Raw genomic sequence first — 20,401 nt, forward strand, 5'->3', positions numbered from 1 at the left:
TTTTGCATTTATTGCATATTCTGCATGAGTAGAATTTTTTTAGCTACAAGAAACCAAAAAATACAGTACTTACCTGGTATTTAGTTCGGGTATTCTAAGGTAAGCGGTAACAGCCTCCACACTCTTCTAAAACTGAATCTCCTAAAGACAAAACAAAAGCAAACCAATTGTTCACTAACTCGTACGTTGAGGGCTCATTGCAAAGTTACCATCACATTATTGTATTATAGCAATCCTTCATAGTATGCTAAAGGCAAGATGTAAGCGAAATAACAGAAATGTGACTTCTATGCTTATATAGAATTTTCCTTTCAAGCAGGTAAGTACTGAAGGGAGCAGGAACGTGGAGGCGTGCTGCAGCCGGGATGCATTTCATGGGCACACACCTTCCCATGACACAGTCAGGTGGCATCAGAGAACACGTTTTAAAGCCTGCATTTACATATTTTCATTATGCTTTCACTCAAACGCCACCTTGATGTGAAAGTCCACAGTAAAGCAGATTTTTGGTGTCCAAAATATTTTATACTACAGTAAGTCTCCACAATGTAAATACTTAACTTTAGAATTGATTAGCTGTCAAAGTAAGTTACAAATATTTTAAAGTTTAGATTCAAGGGCTCTGTGCTTTTTTCTGTAGCTCCAGCCTCTGTTCCCAAACCTCTTCCCATGTGAAAGACACACACTTATCTAAAGATACCAGTTGCACCGAAACTCTAATAACCATTATCTGTTTAAGACTTTGGACTTTTCCAACTTAAGCATTTGTGAAATATCCGTACTTAGAAAAAGAGAAGCGTGTTTTTCGAGTCTTGGTAATCTGTAGTGTTGTCAGAGAGAGACTGCTAAAGCAGCTTAGCTGGGGGAGCTGGGGGCCAGCTCCGTCAGAGGAGCAGCGGGCACGCAGCCCGTTCTGCCAGCGAGCCACCGTGCTCCGGCACCGGGCAAGGACAACCACCACAGAGAGACTCCGCAACAGCCCAGGGAGGCATTCTGACACCAGATGCCTTCAGGACAAATAAACTTTTTTTTTTTTTATTTCAATAGAAAAAACAGTATTGTGTGCACGGCACCTTTCTTCGCAAGTTACTAACAGCGCTGCCACCAAGATGCAGGAGATGTGCAAGCGCACGGAGCAGCTGGATGCCGCTGTGCCGCTTCTAAGGCCACTCTACCCGGCATCAAAATTGGTTCACGCACTTAAACTGTAGAGCAACACCAGCTCGTTTTGCCAGGACAAATTTCCACCAAGAAAACCACGGTTTTATCCTATTCACGTTCCCTCGTCCTGAAGCAGATTGCCCGAAGAAGAAACAAGTCTCATTTCGGCATACAAGGGGAGAAGAGAATGTGACGTGACCCAGCAACACAACCCCCTTCTTTCAGCGGTCAAGGCAAAATCAGACAGGTTGCCGCAGATCACACAAAAATACGAGAACAAATGGACAAGAGGGGCCTAGGAAATGCTAAATGATGCTATGGAAAAGTTTGGGGTGGGGGTGGGAGGGAAATCACTGCAACAGATTAAAATATCTTTCCGATTAAGCAGGTACAGGATACATCCAGTCCATGCCATTAATCACCAAGTCCCTTATGCATTAGATTACTGAACAATAAACTTCATGAGTGGGACTTCAGAGCAGCTTTCACCCGGCAAGTCATCGCTTAGTCATCATCTAAAACCTTTCAACAGCTTCCAAAGAACAAGCCCTGAATGCGCTGGAGAAATAAACTCCCCATTCAATTAAAAAACACGCCTTTGACGAACGTGAAGGTTTTGGTGTGGCAAACAGAGATGTTGGGAATACACCCAGCAAGCCGTTGGCATTGCGGACCACAGGATTTGTTTTATGCAATCTGTAGGAAGCTGCTTGATCTGAGCAGCACATCCATAAATGAGTAAGAATGAAGCAACCGACCAGTAAATAATCAGCTTACTGTGGATGGATCTGTTTAGTTCATTTGATGGATATTGCAAAGGACTTTTCCTGAAAAATGAAAGGCAGAGAGTGCACAAGCTACAGGCAGAATTTAAACTTTCCCACTCAGAGTGTGTGCTATATTAAAGGGTGGTCCACCTCTCAGATGCAAAATGTCCTGTTTTGTCGATCTATAAAAGGTTCTCTGCCCACCGCTTCCTTCATTACGAAGTAATCAACAACAGAACATTTTTAAAGCGATCTTTAGAAAGCTGCAGATGGTAATGGGGCCAGCAGGCATAATCATGGCCCGGGCTCTTCAGACACTGGGGACAAGGATGGACTTACCCAGATGGACAAGTCCACTAGTTTCACCCGTGTCACTGTAAATCTTCTCCTTCAATCTCTGGCTAGCAGATGCACAGTAACTTTTTTTCCCTAAATAAGCTCTGCCTCCATACCTAGATGAAGTTAAAGGTTTCTTTATCTTTAAATTTACCGCTAATTCTGTTTCAGACAGCAACCCTAAGCTTCAGAAATGTTGACAGTCAAACTGAAAACCAGCTACAGTACAGTCAACTTATGGATGTTCACAGCTGGAAATCTGTGAATGAAACAGGAAAAGAAAGCAAAGTCCAAATGTACTTTGGAGATTTGAACATACCTGCCAAGTGAGCTCTCCTGCTCAAGTCAGCACTTAGAATCATAGAATTGTCAGGGTTGGAAGGGACCTTAAAGATCATCTAGTTCCAACCCCCCTGCCATGGGCAGGGACACCTCCCACTAGATCAGGTTGCTCAGAGCCCCGTCCAGCCTGGCCTTAAAAACTCCCAGGGATGGGGCTTCCACCACCCCTCTGGGCATAGAGTGGCTGTACTTGGCATACAGTGAAGTAAATGAAAATACAATGTGTGGAACAGAAGCTTCAAATAGTTCAAATACAAGATTCCAGCACAGGTCTTGTCAAAACTCCATCAGAAGAAAAGTCTTTATTTTTTATAGTACATATACACAATACCTAGCCATACAGAACTAAGAATATATAGAAAACTATTTTTATCTTAATATGGATTCAAGTAGCAATATTTCCTTCAGTCTCTCAGCTATGCCAATACAGAGTTTCATTAAGAGCAGAAAGCCTGATTTACAGCTGGAAATAACTGCACACGACCAAAATAAATTCCAAAGGGAACTACTACTAATAAAAAAATCGAAGTACATGAGAAACCCGTGCCAGCATCACCCCTTCCTCACCGCATCCTCCCTGCCAGCGCGGCCGCCAGCCGCCGCTCGCCTTTCTGCAGCAACCGGCAATTCTAATTTAGTGACTCAGGAACGTTTTGATCTACCCATCCAATCTCATTATTCAGCAGGCCAGATCCACTGACCCACAGCTCCACATAATACCCTGCTTGTAATTACTTGTAAATATCTCCCCTCCTTATTAAGTGATATTCACAATACAAACAAAAGGAGAGAAAATGAAAGGACAGATGCCGGAAAAGGAACGGGAGCGTTTAAAAATCAAGACGAATGGATGTTACCCAGTTTCCAAAAAAACCACAAAAATTCAAAGAAAAAAGGTCTGGGGAAGGGAATAAGTAATTGTTTAAGAGGCAGAGTACACACACACACACATATATATATATGAGTATGAAAATCAGAAGAAAACATTAAAGAATGATGACGATAACAAACGCAAGCAAAGCTACACGAATGCAAAGTAAATTCAGCAACACACTGAAACTGTGATAAGTTTTATAACACAAACGAAGAGAGATGCTTAGGAAGTTTGCCTCCTGTTCTTTCAACCATTTCGCTCGCACCAAAACCAGCTCTTCTAGCCTCATTTGTCCTGCAACATCAAATCCTATTTACCTAATATTATATTTTCCCCATCTACTGTGACGATAAATAGTGCTCAACACCTTCTCTTCCTCTAACCAAGAGATATAAACTACCTTTTCGTTATAGAAATCAGACACATTCTCAGATCTATTACTTCTGACGAAAAGCGTATCTGTTTCTTCTGTCTACCCTAACCTCCTCTGACAGATGCAGGAAAATAATTTTTATTTAACAGTTCTATTAACAGCATTGTCACCATCCTGCTCTGTATGTTGTTAAAAAAAAAAAAAAAAAAAAAAAAGAGAAAAGTATCTTTGGGATGCCTTGCCTCATAGTCCATCTCCATCACGGATGTGAGCTACATCATAGTTATCAAGTATTTAAAAAATTAATGCTGCAATTAAGGCAAATTAAAAATAAATAAATAAAATCGACAGACAAAATAGAAACTCCCAAGTCTTTATTTTCACATGCTTTCTTGCTCACATCACTTGCAAAATGAGTGAGTACTGGAAAAATGATGTGAAAAGGCCGAAGGTAAAGCAAACTGGCTAATAAATGTACTCAGAAGACTACTACTATTTTAAACTCCTCTTCATGAACTTTCCTCTAGCTGTCTTTAAATAGTAATTTTTAACCTATTAATTGAAGCATTAATATTTACTATTTCATTAAAGCATCCAAGAATGAGCGTTATGGTGATTTTTAAAGGCATAATAGCCTTTTAACTAAATTTTGCGCTTCAGTTTGTAGCGTTTCACTAAAGGTCCTGTCAAAAATCTTCTATCCATAAAAACATTCTGTTTTAACATGTAAATCCCAATGTAAAGCTAACCTAGTACCCAGGGAATTAGTTTCAAACGTATGCACCTTGCTTCCACAAAAAAGAATTTTACCATGGCCAAATTCATTTGCCTTTGGAACAGAAGATAGGCCTCCAACAGTGAAAGACAGTGACACTAAAATCTTCATTAAATTCTCTTAAATATGAGTTTAAAAAAACCAAACAAACAAACAAACCAACCAAAACCAAAAAAAAACACAACCAAGCCAGAAAAACCCAACCTAAAAACAAAATGCAGAAACAGAGCTTTTAAATAACTGAAATCTAGGACAAGACAACTTCTCTGCTAAATTCAAATCTAAATTCCTGTAACATCCATCATCACGGACTGAAGAGATGTTACACTGAAACCTGTGACAAACTTAACGACAGTGATACAAGTGTTGTTTCTCTAATGAGCTTAGCAGATTAAAATTTAGCCATTTAAGTCTGATTGACCAAGCTGTTATAAAGACTTGTGACCTTGTACCCTATAGAAGAGTAAGATTCGAACCTACTATAGAAGGTTTTCCATATTAGGGAGAAAAAATGTAAAGTATTAGATTCTCATTTTTTATCCTCTCTCCTCAACTAGAAGAATTATTCTTTAAAACCCTGGGTTTTTAGTGGATTCCCTACTTAGGATTTCATTGCTCCTATTTAATCCTCCAGCAAAATTACATTATTGTTTATGGCATTACAGTAGTTTATACAGCAGAGTGCAAGTGTCACAAACTGTACATAGCTATAAAAAAGCCCTCTACATCTGCTTACTCAGCTATTTGAAAACGTATGAAAAACCAGTAGTTCTGCTTGCTTGCCTCATTATTACTCTTAATTCTTTCTCTATGTAAATCTATGCAGTGCTTGAATGGCTGTCACTACTCACAGCATGCAAATTCACTGGAACAAATCGGAAAACCCACTAGTGTGGGTGGGGTGAGACCCATGCCACTTATTTCTTCTCTAGAAGAAATACCTTAAACTTCTTCAAAAGCATCGATGCAGAGGTACAGCTCCATTTGTGCTAGGTGGGTTGAATAAATGATATCAATTTAAAAAAAAAAAAAAAAACAAACATCTTGCTAATGACTATACCAATATAGTGAAAGCTTCAAACCTTTAAAATATAGAAAAAGTCTTGGAACAAACAGATGGGTTTACTCACAAAAAAATGGGATTTATACTATTATGTCACACCTGTAGGTGAGACAACTAAAAGCTTTTAAACAGCAATACGAGAAAAAAAGGTCTGTTGTCTCGTGTGACAAAAGGTTCAACAAATCGGGTCAATTGTCAAAATGTGACGCCGACCTCCGGCCAGCCTGCTCCAAAGGCTTCCCTGCTTTCGGTAGGTTGGGATGAGATTTCTACTGCCTAAAGCTGTAACTCTACAATAAATGTACAGGAATCAAACCAACTTTGGCAACAGGTTAAGGTGACAACGCTGGTCTAAGCAGAACCTTTTTTACAGCATGGGCAGTTTTCACCTAGTCAAAAAGGAGGAACAAAGTGAGGTTACAGAGTACATCCGAAAATGCCACATAAGCAGCCTGAGAGGCCAAAGAAACGAGGCGGTGATCTTCCCAGCCATCAACACATCTTTCAAACGACAAGTTGGTCGGCAGAGGGAGAGAAAAAGGGATTTATGAGAAATTAACCTGGAAGGGCCGGGCAGGGGAAGGTTGCCCTCTGTGCTCATCTGCAGTAGCAGGAGATGGAAAAAGTCCCCATCTTCTTTCGCTATCAGTTGTGGAAAGACACGAAAAGGTAAATAAGGGTTTCCCCCCCTCAACATTTAAATAATGTAAAAGTATGGTTTTACAAATTGCAAAATGTAGATCAAAGTTATTTCACAACTAATTTATTACTGGAATTGCTTTGTCGTCAAATACACACTCTTGGCAGTTTCAATCATGAACAGTTTTTGTTAATGACTTGGAAAAGAATAGTTTATTTTAATGGGTAAAAAAGCAAAAATTAAGACCAGGTTGCACCAGCAGCAGAAGGTGATTCACTTATCTTCAACCTGATCTAAAATGATCAAGTCCCTTTGAGAAACTTCACCTCTGTTTTTGGGTTATTAATCCCTGCCATTCTGCTCTTTAATAGTTATCTCTTCCCCCACCAAGCACACAAATCTTCCTCTCAAAAAGTTAGGAATAAAAAAGCAAAACAAGCAGAACTGAACAGCAGAATTTGTAAAATCAAGTTTCCTGAAAGAACCACCCACCAAGGCACCCAGCTCAGGAAAAGAAAAGCTAAAATGCCTTTATACGACCCCCAGGAATTCATTGTAATTGTCTCTGTAACGTCAGAGCCTTTCTTTGTTTCACAGGGTAATTAGTCTTCAGTTATCTACAAGACTACTGTAAAAATTAAGCTTATTTCTTTAATAATACAGGCAGAAAATAAACTTTTTTCCCCCCCGATTTACTTTTACCTCATGTATCTGATCAGGTCCTCCCAGCCTAAGAAGATGCGTAAATATTCAAGGAACACACAGTTAAGTTGTGAAGACTTTAGTTCCAAAGATTTTACCCTTTGGCAAAGTTTAAAAATCAAGCATATCTAAAATTTCCTTCTTCTCCTAATTGCTCAACTGTATTTCCCCCGTTTTTGTGGGGACCGGGGAGGAGACTTCACTACTTCGTTATTTCACTTCCTCACAGAAACTGCCAGAGAAAAGCACATTTTCATTTTCTCCTGTAAAAAACAGAACACCGGCTTCTAACATACATTCAAAGACTTGTTTATGAAACCATAGAGAAACAAAGGCAAAAACCGCACAACAGACTTGCCTTCTTTTCAGATGAGACTGAATACGAATCAGAAACGTTAAAAATTTAAAAAAAAAAAAAAAAAAAAAGCCCCAAAACCAAACCACCACTCACTTTCCTTTCTAAATTGCATGGCTGCTGCATCCAGCACCGCAAGCTTCGGCCAGAAAAGCAAGGAGGAGACGTTCTGGTGGTGACCAAGTGCTGTCCCAGTGGGCGAGCCTACTAAGAACACCCAGACACCAATAAAGACGATTTTTAGTAACAACCTGGTTTATTCGGGCTGGCACAGCTTTCTGATGGGGACCTGGCGACAGGGCGATGTGCCGGTACAGCCTCAGGTTGAGCAGCTCGGGGATCCAGGTCAGCGGAGCTGCAGCCCCGGCGGGTGACAGGTCCGTGTGGCAGAAAGGCACCGACTGTCACCATTCCCTGGTGGCCAGGCACCACAAACACCACAGGAACTCGCTCCTGCAGCTGGGAAAAACGTGGCAGGACAGAGCAATCGGTGTTGTAAAAGATGTTTAAGGTTCAAAAATAAAATTTTGATGACTTTCATTAAGACCCTAAAAACCACAGCTTTCCAGAAACTGCAGATTAAAATTATAACCACATCAATAACTTTTTTTAAATTGCATGCTCTTTTCTGCCCTAGGATCACCAGACTCTGCATGAACAAGCTGTAATACTGCCATGAACTGCACCAATCCTGTTGAGCCTCAAAAAAAACCAAAAAAAGACATCCCCAGAAATAAACGGTCCCCTGATTCCAAACAGGGCACAAGCTGTAGGATAAAAACCCTTCACACTCAAACACTGTGCCGGGGTGAGCACAAACCCAAGCCGGGTAAATCCAAACCATCTCCAAGTCCCCAGGGAAACTTTTGCCCCAAACACAACTCGCCAACCGGCGGAGAAACCACAAATCGCTTTTTCCACAGCCAGGCTCATCCAAACTAAGGACGATGCTCCCTCAGCCATCGCAAGAACTCACAGCGCACCCCGCAATTCCACAGATCAGAAGCATCCCTGCGCAAACACAGAGCGGCGGAACAGAACTGGGAAAACTGCAGGTGAAATGGCAAGTCATAAATACGGATCTACTAAACTAATCGATACAAACAAACGAAGCATTTTGGACATGGAAGACATTCTTCAGCCATCTTCATACCAGATTCCTCCTCCCTGGGTAGTGTCAGATGTTACAGAAAACGGTTTAAAAGGCATGAGGAGATGAGTTTCATACCTGCCCCCCTCAACTCCCCAGCACAGGGACATTTAGAAGCACAAAAATCGTTCAGACTTAAGATTTTCGCGATAAAAATCTGAACTGATCAGCACAGCTTATATCACTCAAACTTGTTGTTCTGGCAGGAAAATACAACAAAATTCCTTTTCTGTTGAAGGCTGGGCGATGCTGGAGGGGCATGCCTTTGTTGCAAATATTTTTATTTTTTCTTACGTCAACTAAAACAGAGCCCACGTCCAGAGGTAAACCCACGGTAAGACACAGCAGAAAGCAGCTTGGGATAGATGGCACATTTATTACCTAGAGATCAAAATCAGTTTTCATAGCACTGAAAAAAGTCACTACTTTTGCTAATGTAACTATATTCTTATAAAACACCAAGAATATATTAACCAGCATACAATCCATATGTTTGAATCGGCCTGGCTCGTGCTCAGGACCTCAGAGCTTCTACATTGTCTCCACCCAGCTCATTTGGCTAGAAATACCCAAACAAATCACAGGGCTGGATTAAAAGTGGTTTTAATTTAAACAGACGTTTTCTTACAGGAGATAAACTCTTTGTTGTTTTCTAACTATACAGTGTGGTTTCTCCAACAAAAAGATTTATTTTATACGACTCCTACAGAAAACGTACTGGTATTTATTTCCACTGCTCGCTCGCTCTCTGCATACATTTAGTCTGCAAACTGCGCCATGAAGTACGTCCTCAGTTCCACCACCCAGTCTGACAACAGTATTTCATAGCTGCTTAAAAAAAAAATAAAAAAGCAAGCCCATAATTTAGAAATAATAAGGCAACTGAGAGCGATATTCGTCCTACTGATTTTCCCACTAACTCCCTAGTGATTAGCAAGAAAAGACACAGCTTGAATCTCAGACCCTAGACTTCGTTTGCAAACCTGGCACTTAAGGAAAAGCCATGTTCTAGACTTTAACTGTAACGGAGTTGTCTGACATTATAATTGGGCTAGCAAACAGACCATCTAAGCGCATGTAGATTTCAGAAACTAAGTTTTCAGACCAGAATCCCACTTCAGAGGACTTAGAACAAAAGCACCACTATTATACTGATGCATAATTTAATCACTGCCATTTCCAATGCACATGCCTTTTACTTCCAGTGTAAAGAATTACCACATTCAGTCTTTTTTCCTCCTAAAGTAATAGCTGAGAAGAAAGACAGAAAACCCTACAGTTTTGGTGACTGTGATGCTTTTATTCCTCCCTCTGACCTTAACGAACACCGGAGTATGACACATGTCTCTTCAGTCAGCCTGGATACACGCCGTGGTGCTGTCAGTGCAATGTTAGACCAGTGTTATTCTTAAAAACATTCTCCAGAACAAGAGTCTGTCTTCCTGAAGATCCTGAAGAGGAATAGAATTTGTTGCAAAATAGAACCTTTCCTCATTTAGGGTTATTTTTACATCATATTTTATACAACTACACATTTAAACAGCCTCAAAACAGTGAGGAAGAAGGAGTGAAAGTCATCATAGAAAGATAATTTTTAACATGCAAGAGGGACTAACGGGGCTTTATACAGAAGACGTCAACAGAACAAGACACCGGAAGAAACATGGTTTTAAGATAAGAAGCAGGAAACTGGGGTAAGGAACTGCACGTTATAGGACAACTACGGAAGGTGCTGGGTTTTCCTCATCCAAGATATTTCATCCAACATATATCCCATTTCGGGACCGGTCATAAAAAATAAAGTCATGTTGATTATTGTCCGTGTTATCCAAACCACTCAGTGAAATACAGAGCTGTGCTTGGGAAATTATAACTATGCACCTTCCAAACACCTTTTGATTAACTCCACTTGCCTGGTTTTCCTAAGTTAACTGTCAGTAGCAAATGTAGCAAAGCAATCTTTAAAAGTGCAACAAGATTGAAGCGAGCAAGTGTGGAAATTGGGAACTTTGTAGGATAAAAGAGAGAGAGTGAGACAGTCATTAAGGAAGATTAATATTTTCACTAATTACCATCCAGGCAAAATAATTCTGCATTAATTTATTTTGCTATGTGAAAAAAAATGGTCTACTCAAAACAAGAATGTTATTTCCCAGCATTAACATTGGGGCCGTCAAAAGAACGACTGGCTGACTAGTGATACAGCAAACCAACGCCCAACGATGAGAAAAGAAACTTTCTGAAGGGAAGACACAGCTCATCGCCTATTTTTTTCACCACTCAGACCAGAATAACTCCTCGAGATGCACATCAGAATCGTACGCGTGCAGAGAAGCAGCATCCCTGCGCGACAGAGCTCTTTAGTTAGTTATCAGACAGAAAATACTCCTGAAGTTCACAAAGAACAGCAACTCGGAATGAACCCGAAACTAAAATCAATTCACTGCTCCGAACAGTAACTGAATCTGGTTCTTTAACTCAATTTAGAGCGGGAAATACGTCTGGTTATTGCTTCCAAGAAACAGGTCACCTCAGATTTCAATGGAGGCACCGAACTTTGGTGGTCCCTTCCCTCTTCCCCGAGGAGTAGCAGGCGAGGAGATGCCAAGGGGCAGCTGGGAAGAGCAGAGGATCGAGGAGTGGCAAAAGCCAAACCGTGCAGGCAAGAAGGAAAAGGAAGAGGCACCAGCTCCCACCAAGGTCCCACCATCCACATGGAACCATCTCACCCTCTTCCAGAGCCCGCAGTACCGCGAGGTCCCCTGCCCGAAACCTCAGGTAGATCAAGCCAGTTGAGGTGTATGGGATCGGTCCGACTGTTTCGCATCAAAGCGGTTATCAGTCTGACCTGGAAGTGCGTCAGGGTAACTCCAGTCCCTGATGGACCTGAATTAGAGCGGGACTTAAAAAAGAAAGCACTGCTTCAGTTCCCTGTCCAGACACCAGGCAATTTCACCAGGGTCCTGCACGCCCTTTGTCAAAGCACATCAACACTCATTAATTTTATTCCCCTTGTACCTGCTGTTATCACAGCGTCCCGTGTCCCCCAAAGACACACTGCCGTGCTCCAGCATCTGAGCAAGACCTTAACACGTCCCATTTTGCCCACTGATCCCCCTTCTCGTACTTCTAAACATCAGAAGCAGGAACACCAACTTTCACACTGACGTCATGGCTGCAGAGAAGAAAAATTAAGACATTTCTTAACATATTTAAAACAAAACAAAAAAATCCCTTCATTGCATACCATCAAGCACCACTAGATGCAACCTGATAAATATTTCACTTGATGCAACCTAGACTTGGTAGAATGAATTTCCTGCACCCGGCACATTCCAGGTTATTGCAGACGCTGCCGCTAGTAACTGCCCAGGAAAACATCTGGAGTTCGGCTCCCGAGTCCCAGATTCTCTACAAGCACCTTTAAACCTAATTATGTTTTTCCAGTAAGTGTCCCTAAATCCTCCTGCCATGAGAAGCAGGTTCATAGGGAAAACTCTTTAATGACCGACCCAATCTAGGCAAAGGCCCGCACTACACACCACGCACTGCTACTGTGACACGAAATTACAAACTATCTCTGAGCATAAATAAAATTGCTAAGATATTACCATCGCCGTAACAGAAAATCCTGTTAAGATATAAAAATATGTCATGACAGATGGGAGGGAAAAGAATATTTTCCTTCAAAATACAGCCAAAAATTTAAAGACATAAGAGAGGAAAGGCAAAGAGAAAACCTGTGCGAGTTTCTACTTTTTGTAAGTGCGTAATTGGCTACCGCAATGACATCAGTAAACGTTAGACTTTTCCTATCTGCACTGCAAAATATTATTAACATATAGATGCTATATATTCGCTTTGTCTACAGATTGTCCTGTAAAAGCCACAAATGTTCCAGAATCCCTACTTCTGCCACCTAACGCGACCTTGGTAGGACACAGATGAAACCAGGTGCGGACGGTGACGTCCCCTGTGCCAAAAGCAAAGGCAGGATGGCACAGGTCAGTGCTCCCAGGGCAAGCAGTGAAAAGTGGTTATGGACAGATATCTAAAGATATATTCTCGGAGGGAAGAGGAATCCCAGAAGCAGGTGGGGGAAGCGCAGGGGGGCAGCTGGATCTCTGGTTCGTGCTCTTCGATCAGCGTCTCTCCACTGGTACGAGATGCTGCCCGTCGTTGCGATCAGATCTAAAGAACTATTTACTGGCATCATTCATCTGTCAGAAGCCCATCAGACCATCACCAAAACATCAGTTAATGAAAGCATACTTATACCACGTCATGAAAAATAAAGGCTCATTAGCAGTGCTTTGATGAGAGGTAACCAAATGCCACTGGGCGTTTTGGTTTGCTCAGCCATTTACCCAACAACGTTTACATCAGGGTACTGGAGTATGTTAGAAAGAAAAAAAAAAAAGAAAAACGCAACAATCTTTCATCGAAAAACTCTATTCTCATTACAAAGTATTTGAGCATGTTATGAAAGAGGAGGCAGCAGTTGCTAACTGAAGTTAACTTGGGCCTAGAAGGCTCGTTCTGCTCGCACGGGAGCCCCCGCGCCGCTGCGCACCACGTGCCTCCCAAATTCCACCAACGCACGCGCAGAGGGACGAAAAACCTGCACCTCGAAGGAAAACACACCGAAATTTCACAGTTGGCCCTACAACGTGCTGGCACTTTCAGCATTACTGAAGAAGGCAGAAAAGGACTTTAAAACCACACATTTTAGTGCAATGCAGGTACAAGGTACGTGCAATTGGGAGAAGCTGCCAGGACGTAAGAAATTTGAATGTCTGCTAACGCAATCTTATTCACTTTCTCACGAGAAAAACCTCCACATCAACAATGCACTAAAAGCCCCACAAGCTAACACCAACAACTATTATTATTTAGCTATTCTATGCACACAAAAAATATTGTTACGGTTTTTCTGGTAGCTACTATCACTTCATCAAAAAAAATATTTAAACAATGTTTTGAGGAATGTTTGTCCTTGAACCTGGTTCTTTTGTATCAGTTTACACTGCCTGAAATAGGAAACAAAGTGCCTCCGATGCTAAAACACATACTTTCTAACAACTGTGCTTCCTATGTTTTTATTGATTGAGAAAATCCTTTAACTGAACTTCTAAGTAAATCTTAAGATATAGCACCATTCAGACTCCTGTGTTTCAAGATTAAAAGCGGTCACTGGTTAACAAACTGGCATCAACACCTAGTAGCTGACACGGTAATAAAACCATAAGAATACAAAAACCCCATCAAAAAATGGTAAGAATTCACAAAAAACTCTTTAGATATTATAAGAGTTGGCAATCTGCTGACAGCGTTCGCTGACCAGGGGCTCCAGGATCACTCCTCACCCGCCTTTTTACCCTCCAAGCCTTGTCTTCTGCAAACGTCCAGCCACTCACCGAATGATCCTGAACACGTGAAAGAGCTTTGGTGGCCAGGATAGGTGTGTAGGCAGTTAAATATGCAAAAAGTATTTACATGGACACTTCTAAACCAATATTGCTTAATCCTAATTACTTTGATTACTGGAGCACAAGGAGAACAACTTTTTTCATGCTAAAAAAAAAGACAAACAACCAACCAACAGTGCAGCGCTTTGGTCCTCAGCGTTAGCCACGTTCCTCATCCCTCTGTCCTTCGCCACGACCCATCTGTCTAACGGCACAGGTGGCCACACAACTATTTCCTGAGCCCGTGGACCGGCCCACTGCAGCCCTCCGTGCCATCTGCTTACGAGTTGGGGGTCACCTCACGGAAACCAAGGGACTCGCCAACCGCACACCCAGCTCCTCCGAACCACCTCTGACTAGTGGAGAGGGACAGGAGAAGCCACGTCTTCCTCGGCAGAGACAACCCCTCCCTGGCGCTGCTCCGGTTCAGAACAAAGACGACTTGCACGGCTCGAGATCAAACTGCGAAGGAAATGAGTTAGTATATTAAAATTACCTTAAATTAATCCCCATGCTTGCATGTTTGACGGGAGAGCAGTGAAAACGCTGGCAGATGCCATTTTGCACGCTCCGCGGAGGATACTGGTGAGCAGTCCTACGTACAAGCTTTGCAGAAGAGTTCTGCCAACCCCTTCCCTTCCCAAACATACAGAAAAAATATTTTATCTGGTTATTAACACTAATGACACTTAAAAAAGAGAAAACACTGGCAAACCGATCAAAAGAGGGAAATACGGCAATTATCACAGGCCAGTTGCAGTACTGTTAAGTCATTTAACAGGCAGATAGGATTTGCAGAACCACCTCCCATTTTAAATTGCGCCCACTTCCACAGAGAGGATATTCTGGTAACTGAAATCATAAAAATAAAAAAAAAAAAAAAAAAGGAGTCATATCAGCAACTTTTGACATTTACCTTAAAACATGATTTCTTAAGCAATCTGGTTAGGCTTCCACTACTATTTGCTATCAAAATGCCTAAACACAGACAAAAATCCTTCTTGAAGCTCACAAAGAGAAGAAATATGATGATTAAGAGCATCATTGCTGACAACTACCGCCTCCCTAACAGCCTAACCTGCAAATTCAGCCAGAAGTCTCAAAACCATCGTTCCTACTGTTAGGTTCTTAAGTCACATTCTGGTACCGCTCAATTTTTTTCCAAAGTATGGAGATCCAAACACCACCGCTGCCTTGACGGATGCCTTCACGGGGCACGATAAGAAAAGCTCGTCTGTATCGCAGCTGGATTTCGATCCCTGCTCTGATCCCCTGCTGCAAAACTCTGGCAGGCTCCAGGCGCCTTGGGTAACTCCCGAACCAACGTCAGGTGGGTGACAGTGCCACCTCAGCCACAAACCACACCGACGTGCTGCAACCCAGCCGTAAAACAAGGCACACCAACCAGCAGCTGACCGGGGGGCGGATTGCCTGGCATTCAGGAAAGGCTGGAAGGGTGTTTATAACTTCTTGGGAATAATCAACATGGATATAAGAGACAAAACATGCTACAAAGACGTTACTTTTTTCAGACACTCGCTGATAAAAGATGGTTAAATATAGCACGCACCCTGTGAAGTTGGGAAATCTCTACTTTGGCTTCTCCAGCACTTTGAACCTACAGCCTGCAATTTATCAAGATAAGACATCAAAAATCTAGGAGGAAAATGACCACGTTGCAGCGTCTCCCCTTTTATTTAAATGCCATGGACTAGCACTGAGACGAAATAAAGGAGGGAGGGAAATAAGCATTTATTTCTGCTTATAAAAAGCTGCTTGACTGGAAATCTCATCTCCAAACTCGGGGTTATCCACAAAGCAGATTCTGCGTGGCCAGTGTCATGACAAGTTTCTCCAAAGTCCTTAGAGCCCCATGAGAAAACCACAGGAAGCTGCTCAATAAAAATAAACATCTCTTCATCCTACACTCTATATATTAAAGTCAATTTCTCTTTGACTCCAGCTTTTGCTTCCCCTCTTTTCTCCCTCCCAGAGCACAGCAACAGTTGAATTGTTAGAGCTAATTCATTAATGCAAATGAATTTGGCATCTATTTCTCGGGATGCCTTAGTCAGATTAGGACTCTATCATTTTCTATCAAAAACAAACAAAAATGCAAACACTGGTCTTAAGCAGCCTGAAACCAACAGATGCCTTTGAACTTGAAAACGCCTCTAGTGAAACTGCAGTCAAAATAATAAATTCCACTTAAAGGTGGAATTCAAGAATTTAAATAGGTACAATCCTGACGCATTTCAAAAGGAAATCCTTTCAGATTTGCATACTTTTGATAGCTTAATTTTCCCGACGAAATGGCCAGCCACTGGGCGAATGCGGCCTACAAGTTTTTGCTTCAATAGCAGCAAACTAACACGGTATTTAAACACACATATAACATTTTCCTTTCCTTAAGATAAGCTACCACGACGACATTAGGCAGACATCAGCTAGGAGAACTGTATTACTTCATACGGGTGTAAGATGATGTACAAAATTGATGCCGTTTTTTTTAAGCTTTACCGCAGGAGAGAGAACATTAAGCACACACAGCTCTACAGCAACGTCTCGCAGCACACGAAAATTAACGCCCCAGTAAAAACAAACCTAAAAAAATAAAGATAGAAAGGCTTGGCTTTCCTTTCCTGTGTCGTATGGCGACAGTCAGGCCCGGATGGCTTTCACCTTGCTCTCCAAGGGAGAAACGGCTCCATCAGTGCAATGTACTCCGGTAACAAAGTCAACGGCTTTGTGTCACTGCGTGTGTGACAGCAAGATACCGATAAAGCATAAAAGCAAGAGCCGAGTGTTATCCGTGGATCCGCTGCCTCCAGTCGCCTTCCGTACCACCGGGATGACCTGACCGGAATGCTTAATTCGAGGACCAGAAGACGCCGCACGAATAAATAGAATTATGCTGCCTTGGCAAGTTTCTCATTAGAAAGGCTGGATTTACTTCCCCTTGCTGACACGTCATTCATTAAGCGCATCATCATCATCTCAGCAGCTACAAATCATATTTTTGTTAAAAAAAAACAACACAAAAAACCAGCAGAACGCTGCGAGCGCAGGGGAAGCGAGGGTCCCCCCTGACGGCGGTGACTCACGGCCGCACACACCGCCCATGACTTTCATTTAGAATTCACCTTCCCAGGCCCTTTTGTTTGGGTTTTTTTTTTCTCCCCTCAAATCCCCACCGGGCCGCGGCCTCCGCAGCCCCACGGGCGGACGCGGGTTGGAGGTGGGGGCGGGAGCGGGGGGGACGCGGGATTTCCACCCTCCCGGGACGGGGGATCCCGGGTGTGTGTGTGAGGGGGACGCACACAGGCCGCCCCGCCGGGCAGGGATGCTCGGCCTTCCCCCCTCGCCAGCCGATGCCACCGGGAGCGGGCAAGAGGCACTGCCGCCTCGCCGGTCCCCTCTGCCCTCGCCTCAGACCGCCCCCCTCCCCCGGCCCCCCCCCCGCCGGCAGCAGCAGCTCCATCTTGGCCTCCACCCGCCGCGGCCCGGCCCGGCGCCGCCGCCACCGGCCCCTCCCGCCCCTCACCTGCGGCCCGGCGGGCGGGCGGGGGCCGGGCAGCCCCGGCCCCGGGGTGCGGGCGGCTCCTCCCGGCGTGCGGCGGCCGCCCCGGTCCCGACGGCGTTACCTCAGCCGCCTCCACACAGCGAGCGGGACCCGGCCAGGCCGACGGCGGGCGGGGGAGGGGCTGGCGCACCGCGCCTGCGCGTCGACGCGGCCGACACCCCCGCACGGCGCAGCGCGGGGTGCGGGGCCGTGGGGGGCTCAGGACGGCGGTGGCGTTGGTAAAAGGTAGGGGAAAGGGCGAAAAGTGGGCAAAACGTGGTAAAAGGGGGAAAAAAAAAAAATAACTTCCCTGACCGGGAATCGAACCCGGGCCGCGGCGGTGAGAGCGCCGAATCCTAACCACTAGACCACCAGGGAGTGATGTAAACAGTAGTAGCCTGCCAGAGCTGACTCTAAGGCTAGACAGGGGGACTGATAGGACAACAAAATATGGGGGCTGCAATGGGGCTGAGGGCTGAGCATGGGGGGAGGCTGTAACGGAGCTGAGGCTGAGCAAAGGGCTGAGCATGGAGCAGGAGGGGGGCTGCAACGGGGCCGGGGGCCCAGCGTGGAGTTGGGTCTGAGGGCTGAGCATGGAGCGGGGGGGCTGCAATGGGGCTGGAGCTGGGCATGGGGCTGAGCAGGGGGTTTGAGCCGAGCAGGGGGCCAAGCATGGGGAGAGGGGGGGCTGCAACGGGTTCGGGGGCTGAGCAGGGGGTTGAACAGGGCCTGGGGGCTGAGCATGGGGCTGGGAGCTGCAATGGGGCTGGGGCTGAACATGGGGCTGCAGCGGGGAAGGGGACTCTGGCGGGGCAGGGGGCTGCAGCGGGGCAGGGGGCTGCAGCAGGGCAGGGGACAGGACCAGCATGTCACCTTTGGGCTGCAGACTTGGGACTTCGCTACTTTTCCAGGTGGGGGCTGGAGCACTGAGCCCCCAGCACTGACGAGCATCGACCCTCAGTTTTAAATTGGGTTTGTGCAGCAACTTCAGCATCGGCGCTTTTTCTCGGGGCACTGCACCCAGCCTGCCACCTGCGCATCCCCGCACGGGCTGCCCGTGCTGAGCCAGTTGCTTTTAATGAACAAATGAGCACTTACAATTAGAGGAAAACAGGTATTTTTAAGATTAAGAGGCTGAGTGCTTTTCCCAGATGCTCACGTTTCTCGGTGCTCCTGGCCGCTCCCTGGGGAACGCTGCTGTTTCCCACCGGTGGTTTTGCCCCATCCAGTGTGTCCCGGCATGGGTGACCCCAGTGCTGGTGCGGGAATGCTGCCCGGCACCGTGCCCTGTCCCACCATCCCCCCCGCTGGCCTGTGACCTCCCAGCACGGCCCTAACAGCCTTTCCCGTCTGCTGCCTCTGACTCATGTTTTAAAGAAATGAAGGATGATGAATCCCATTTGCCAATGGAGTCATCGCCATTAATCACACACCTACATCCTCTCCTTGCTCCGGCCCCATCTTCCTTCGGTGGTGCCGATGTCCCATTCCCAGCTCCGGCACTGGTGCTCCAGAGGCCACCCGGCATCTCTCCCCCTCCGAAACACTGGCAACACACGGGGCTGCCCAGCACCAACCCAACACCTTGCACAGAGTCTGCACCCAAGAAGAGCTGCTGAGCCCACCCCAGTGCCCACACAGGGCCAGCCCCGGCTGCTCACACTCACCGGGCAGCAGCGAGTGGCCCCAGGCTGGGAACCCTGGGCTGGGAGCCCTGGGCTAGCACTTGGCTCTGGACGCTGCCCGCTCGGCCAGGAACACAGCCCCGGGGCTGGTTTCCCAAGGGGACCAAGCGCAGGCTCCCGGAGCACTTGTGCAACCCCTCGCACGAGCATAAATGTCAAATACCTTAAAAAAACACTTGCTGCGGTTTTGGCTGGTGGTCAGGGAGTGGTGCCAGCAGGGAAAAGTGGCTCCTTCTAGCTTTTTGCAATTAATTACTTCTCGATTCTGCTGTTTATCTGCTTGTTCCCACTTGGTGGGGTGGAGCAATCTGGCTTCTCCTCACCTTCAACACTCCTGATAAAGCCCCTGCACCTCCAGCTCCTCTCCCTAAGCCACCCCATCTTCAGGCATGGGTGCTCGTCCTCTCCTTTGAATGCAGATTTCCCTGTGATGGCTCAGGTACCCCAGTGCCCTGCACTGGACTTTCCAGAACTCTCCAAACCAGGTGATTATGCCACAGAAAACGAGAGCAAGGGCACGGGATGCTGTGCTGCTCAGCCACCACATCTGACCTCGTGCTTTGGGGTTGTGGAAGCTCCCAGTGATGTAGGAGCAAGGGGCCGGTGCTTTACTGGGATGAGAGCTCTCATCCTCTTCCTCATGGGCAGGAGGCAAACCTCCCAGATCTCCCAGGAATTGTCTTCATTTCAAGACAAGAGAGTGAGCCTGTCCCTAGGTGTTTGTGGTGGGGATGATGACAACTGCTGAGTCTCTTTCATGTGTCACCACACCCCAAAATGTGGCTTCGGGCTTCCTCGGCAGCGCCAGCTGCTCTCCCTTCCCCAGTGAATCTCAGCTCCCTCCTGTTTGCTGGATGCTCACCATAACAGACCCAAATTACCCCCTCAACCCATCCAGCGCAGCATCTGGGGCTGGTAGAGACACCACTGCATGTGCACCTGGCTTAGAAACAGGCCATTTGTGTCACCTGGCCCCATGCTTCACAAAATGGAGCTGCCAGAGACGAACTGCAGCAGCGGGAGGTGCAGGGAGAGACGAGCATCGCCCCAGGGAGGCGGCAGCACCAGAGGCTCCACCATGGGAAAAACTTCTCGTCAGCTACCGCATCCCCAATCGGTAACATCCACTCAGCATGGACCCCTCCTCG

At 45.3% G+C, this 20,401-nt stretch overlaps 1 protein-coding gene and 1 non-coding gene across 3 annotated transcripts in view; both read right to left on the reverse strand.

Annotated features, from left to right (window-relative positions):
* DNAJC5 (DnaJ heat shock protein family (Hsp40) member C5) overlaps positions 1 to 17,696 on the reverse strand; it is a 28,159-nt gene extending 10,463 nt beyond the window's left edge. The window contains exons 1-2 of one of the 2 annotated variants that reach the window (XM_074604816.1): positions 17,551 to 17,696; positions 74 to 141 (exon numbers count right to left, since the gene is read on the reverse strand). The gene's annotated coding sequence lies outside the window, so the exon portion shown is untranslated. Of the gene's footprint in view, positions 1 to 73; positions 142 to 7,033; positions 7,205 to 17,550 lie in introns of those variants that run through there. The other variant, XM_074604817.1, reaches the window with a different exon arrangement.
* A 178-nt stretch (positions 17,697 to 17,874) lies between these two features.
* TRNAE-CUC (transfer RNA glutamic acid (anticodon CUC)) lies at positions 17,875 to 17,946 on the reverse strand. The gene has a single exon. It is a non-coding gene; the product is annotated as a tRNA-Glu (tRNA).
* Between the last annotated feature and the right edge of the window lie 2,455 nt (positions 17,947 to 20,401).

This window comes from Larus michahellis, chromosome 12 (assembly GCF_964199755.1).
Source record: "Larus michahellis chromosome 12, bLarMic1.1, whole genome shotgun sequence".
Classification (NCBI taxonomy): Eukaryota; Metazoa; Chordata; class Aves; order Charadriiformes; family Laridae; genus Larus; species Larus michahellis.